Here is a 5,620-nt window from a genome sequence, read left to right on the forward strand (position 1 = left end):
TTATTATTATTTTACCAGCGACCACTATCTAATTCAGCAGGTCTATGAGGGGCTGCTTTGTATTCAGAAGTCCTGATCCAATTCCCTTCACCTCTCTCCCACCCACTCTCCGACCAGCCCCCGCTCCTGCGCCTGCCGATCAGATCTGATGAATTCTCCTGTCGTTCACACTTCCCTGCTCTCCCTTGCCTTTAGATTTCTTAACACTTGCCAGCGCGGAGCGAAACCTACTTTCCCTTTCGAGTAAGGCTCATCTTTTAAAGTTCCCGTTTCTCAAAACCACCGCTGCGAAAACAGTAATAATGCTGACGGTAATGCTAATACGCGCACTCGGCCGAGGCGCCCGCTGCGGGAGCAGCGCCCGGTTCTCCCCGGCGAGCGCGGCGCCGAGCGCCCCGCCACGGGCTCGGGGCGCCCGCGGGGGGCCCGCGTCGGCACCCGCCTTTCGGCGCTGCCGTGCGCCCGAGCTCCAGGGGCCCCGTGTGCCTGCCCCGCTGCACCACTCAGGCTGGCTTAAAATAACCGGGAGACCCTCTTTAACACTTGCCGGGGACCATCAGTAAATCCGTGCGTGTRTGTGCCCTGTGCCCCACACTCGCTGACACAGGTCTCTAATAAGGCGGGTGAGATATTTCTGATCCCAACTGGTCAACTCTACCTTCTCGGAGAAGGCAAAGGGCACCAGGGCTTTAAACCGCCCGGGGACTAGAATTACCAGGAAGGAGAAAAGAAAGAAATGAAATCCCGACTGTACCTGGTGGTGTCTGGGAATCCCTCGCCGGCACCGATCATAATCCCCCTCCGCGCCTCTTGCCCCCCACACCAAAACTTTTCCGCCGCCGCCGCTCCTCCGTGGTGGCCGCCGCTCGCCGCGCAGCGCGGGCGCCCAGCGCCGGTCCCGGCTGGCCCCGCGGGCCCGTTCCCCGCCGGCCGCCGCCGCTCCGGAGCGACCCCCGCGCCTCCCTCGCCTTCCTCCCTTACGAGGCAGCGGCATCGTCCTCCCCCCTGCTCAGCCACCTCCTCCTCCGGCGCGCAGCCCGCAGCTCTGGCATCCCCAACGCACTTTCTCTCCTCGATCCGCTCGCTCTCTTCCCCCCGCCGCTCCTCCTTCTCCGGTAAAAAATAAATGAGAAGGGACGGCGGGTATGTCTGGTCTTTTTTTTTTTCCCCTCTTTCTTTCTTTCTTTTTCCTCTCTCTGTCCTCTGGAGGTGGTAAGAGGATCACGTAAGGAGCACGCACAGAGAACCAGGACCTTCAGAAGTCGGAGGAGGCATGCGGACACATATATGTGAGTATATGTGTGAGCGTGTGTCAGTCTCCCCAAGTCCTGCGCCTGCCTTCAGCCAGGATTGCAGGCTGATCTTAGCAGTAATGATGCCTCAGATCTGACTATTCCCTGCTAATGTAAGTCGTGCCTTTTTTTCCTCCCTGCCTGACACCCCAGGGAGATGTTTACAGTAATGAATTCAGTTGATAGCCATCTCTCTCTCTCTCTCTCTCCTGGAGTCCCTCCCACATTTCTAGTTTAAAGAATGCTTGGAAGGCAGGGCTGCAACCTAAAGCTTTCCAAGAGGCAAAGTCAGGCTAGGTTTTCTTTTTCTCTTTCTCTCCCCCCACCCCCACTTAACCCATTCCTTGCTGAGGGCAGCTTAGCGAGCTCCGTCTCCTGGGATCGCCCCCCGCTTCGTCGCTCGCGGTGAGGGGGCCGTGCAGGGCGGCGCCCGGGGCGGGGGTGCGCAGCTCGGGTCACTCGCCCGCGGCCGGGAAGCTCAGCCCGGGATAATGCCCCGCGGCGGGGGTGCACAGCCCAGAGTAACCCCCGCGGCGGGGGTGCGCAGTCCGGGTCACCTCCCTCCGCGGGCAGGGGTGCGCAGCCTGGGATATCCCCCCTCCCCTTGACGGTAGGTGCGCAGCAGGGGTTTGCAGCTAAGGCCACCCTCTCCTCCCCCCCGCGGCGCCAGGGAGCCCCGCTGGCGGGGGCTGCACGAAGGGAGGGCGCGGGACTGCGCCCAGGGCGCGCTCTCGCCGTCCTTCAGAGCAGGGCTGCCTCGGCCCCACCGCCCCGGGGGCCCTCGGGGGTGTCGGAAGGGAAGGCAGGAAGCGAGCTGCAGTCCGAGTCGGGAGATGCCCCTGCTAGCAATAATTACAGCCGTGCTCTCCACCAACATGGCGTTATTTCATGCGCAGCCACCGGCGAGCCCGCCCCCTCCACTCCCCCCTTTTTCTCTCCCTCTCMTTTTCCTCTGCGAACTTTTAGGTAGGCAGTAGCAGCATGGAATAAATATAAGAGAATAAAGGAAAATCCAGCCTTCAAGGAAAGAGATGGACCTCCTTTAATATTCCGTCTGATTTCTATGATCAGTCAGATTTTAAAACTGCTGGAGAAGCCACTTTTTGCCCCAAAGCGCTAATAACCCCCCACGCCGGCCCCACACCAATGTCTCCTTCAGCACCTTTAGCGTGTGTGTCTGTGTGTGTGTGCGTGCGTGTGTGTATGCGTGCGTGCATGCATTCTGGGTTGTCTGTGCTTGTTTAGGGGTAACCCTTCCCCCGCCGCCCAGTTGCCTGGTAAGCTTCTGCCTTGTCCTGACAAGTCCAGGTAAAGACAGGACTATTTAATTCCGAGGAGCATTTGAGCGATAGGGTAGAGTCATTAAGGTAGGACGTGGGGTGTGCGAAGAGAAACTACCTGAAGTCCTGTATTAATAAAGAAAATGCACAATACGACTTTTGCTGCAAGTTACTTTAAGAGAGGGGATAGGGAAGGATGGAGGAGAGAAGAGGCGAGCTGATCAATGCCATGTGTCGAGGAACTAGAAAAGGCAATTGAAATGCCTCGGGGTTCGCTTCCCCCTCACCCTTGGCTGTACACTAGCTTGGATTTTCTGCTCAGCCGTACCTCAAAAGCTGAATCACTCGCCATTGTCCCGCACCTCCTTCCCCATTCACTTGGGGAGGGCTAAATTATTCACGACTTCAAAGGCTCCCTAAGCCGCGCCGAGGAACCTGGGCGCGGAGCCCGGTGCGAGGGGCAGCCCGGCGGGGTGCGCGTCCGCCGGGGCTCCCCGCGCTCCGGCACCCGCCCCTCGGGCCCCGGCCGCCCCCGACTCCGTGAGCCCTCCAACGGGGCTTAGGAGAGAGCCGAGTTGTTTATAGCGCACTCAAATACCGAGCCGAACCATGCCGAGCCGAGCCGTGCTGCCTGCCCGCTAGAAGAAGAGGTTGGCCCGGCGCGGTGCCGCGCAGCACCTTTCGCCTATGCGGATGCGCGGGGCAACGGCGGGGAAGCGCGGAAGGGGAGCGCAGGTAGCCTGGCATTTCTCGGGGGACTCGGCGAGGAGAAAGGAGATGACGGCGAGACCTCCCTGCTCTCCCCCGATACTGTTGCCTCGCGGGGCCGGGGTCTGCTCCAGCASCCTCGGGATGGAAGGGAGGCCGGTGCGCCTCGCAGGTCTCGGCGGGCTCGGGAAGGAGCGGGTCTGAACGGCGCCGGCCGCGGGGGCAGCCAACCTCCCCGGCAGAGATGGGGCAGCTCTGAAGTCGAGTCTCTGCCCGCAGATCCCAGCTGGACCAGAGGAATGAATGGAGCAGGAGCCCTGTAGGGTCTAAAGGCGGATGAACAATCTCTTTCAAAGGTTGCCTTAGGGTGTTTTTTTTTTTGTTTTTTGTTTTTTTTTTTTTTGACCTGTCTTCTTTTGCTGTTTCTCCTTTTCTATTTTTTTCTCCTTGCATGCTTTTTAAAGCACCTCCTTGCACATGTTTTATACCTCTTTCCTGAAGCTTAAGGACAACTGGTGCATTTTCTGCTGACAAATTTCCCTTTCTAAACCTTCCTCATCCTCTCTCCACCCGTCCTGCGTTCCCAGTATTAGTAACCTGTAAACAACAAATAAAGCAGATGCGGCCGATCACAAATTTCTGCCTCTCCTCCCCTTCTCCCCGCCCGAGTCACAGACTGGGGGAACACTAAAGAACTTCTGCAAGGCTGTAGGCTGCTGTCATGTCCCATAGTCTTAGAGAGGTTAGGGCAAATTAGGACTGTTCCCCTCCTCGACTGCAGCTGCTTATTCAGCCCGCACATCGGATTAGGGAAAAATACCTAGGACGCACTTTGGTCAAATCAAGATCGTGCCAAAAGAAAAGTGACTTAACTAGCCATTACCTGTTTTGGCTGAGGTAGGTCCTCCTCGGTAGATCACCCAAAGCCCACTGGGTCAGGCAAGTTGAAAGGGGAGAAGGTGGCATAACAGCTGGGCTCCGGCATGGTATTGTTTTAAGGATCACCACCAAGGTCTCTTTTTTCCATAGCTGCCAATGGTAACCATCACTCAAGGTTTCTCTCAAGGAAAAGAGGAAAGAAATTTGCTTTCCAAGCCGCTGTCCAGCTGGTCATTTAGCCCTGACACCCCACTGATGACACTGAAGAACGCCCGGCTAAAAGTGGTTAAACACCTGGTAATTTCCTTTCTTCTCTTCTCCTGGCGACTCCGGCGCAACGCCACAGAGCGATCTTATCGATGTGTGATCATTATTCACTGGTGACAACCAGAGATGCAGAGCTCCTAAGTGAGGGTGACAGATTTCAAGCGTTTGGCTGCAGCATACTAAGCCTTAGACATATTCTTCCTCAAACTTTGCCTAGCAAGCAAGTCAGCGGCTTAACCCTTTACAATCCTTTATGTCGCATGGACACTGAGACCTCAGCCCGTGTGGGAGTGCTTGTTTGAGAGCAATCACAACACACACGGTTGCTTGGGCGAGGACTTTTTATTACGTGTCAGTTTCTATTCTTGGTTCTTTTCAACTGAAACAAATCAGAAGCATCAACTCTGGGGGACAGTTGAAGACCTGAATATTTCTCCTCTGTGGTTAGGGGCTGGAAAAATCCCCACAGTGAGGGAGATCTTTTGGGGACCTACCTGTGGTCCCTACTTTGTCACAGAGTCCGGCATGCAAACTGTCATACACAGCGCTTGAATATCTCTCGCACACTCATATATAGAGTTTCTGCACTTTCCTCAGCATGATGCAGCTGAAAGTACAGGTCTGAAAGTGCTATTTCATGCAGACCTTCGGATTCAACTCGTTTACGGGTTATTAATAACAACAGAGAAAGGAGTAAGTCAGAAAGAAACGTATTGCCATGGGGGGAAAAAATGAAAGTCTTTTTCACAGATGCACTTTGTAGTCAAAGGAAATATTTACCACCAGCAAACTCCAGCATGTCAGAACATGTTTCCTCCGAAGCAGAAAAGAGCTTTAAAATGAGAAAGCAAGCAYGTGCAATTCAAAGATGAAATGAAGTGCAGGAAACCCTTCCAAACTCAATACCACCGGCTCGAAGTCTGACGGCGAGACAAGCTGTCAGCACTGGTAACACGAAGATGTAGACATTAGTGAACTCCATGGGTTTTATATTATTCATATATATATATATACACACATATATATATACCTCAGTAAATTACAGTGTTTCTGTTCTTTTCTCTGCCTCCATAAAGGAGGGGAAACGTCTAACCGCAGCTGAACGACAGTCGGAGCCTGGATGTGAGATGGTCTGCAGGGGGTTCCTTACAGAGTCCCAGCCTTGTAATGGTCACACAGCAGGAAGCACGCAGA

The 5,620-nt window shown here is 55.1% G+C and overlaps 1 protein-coding gene across 1 annotated transcript in view; it reads right to left on the reverse strand.

Annotated features, from left to right (window-relative positions):
- FLRT2 (fibronectin leucine rich transmembrane protein 2) overlaps window positions 1-4,374 on the reverse strand; it is a 67,266-nt gene extending 62,892 nt beyond the window's left edge. Inside the window, exon 1 of the mRNA XM_085317585.1 lies at window positions 4,164-4,374. The gene's annotated coding sequence lies outside the window, so the exon portion shown is untranslated. The remainder of the gene's footprint in view (window positions 1-4,163) is intronic.
- Window positions 4,375-5,620: the final 1,246 nt, after the last annotated feature.

The sequence above is a fragment of the Rhea americana genome, unplaced genomic scaffold, assembly GCF_003343005.1.
Source record: "Rhea americana isolate MKP2758 unplaced genomic scaffold, rheAme1 scaffold_5, whole genome shotgun sequence".
Lineage (NCBI taxonomy): Eukaryota > Metazoa > Chordata > Aves > Rheiformes > Rheidae > Rhea > Rhea americana.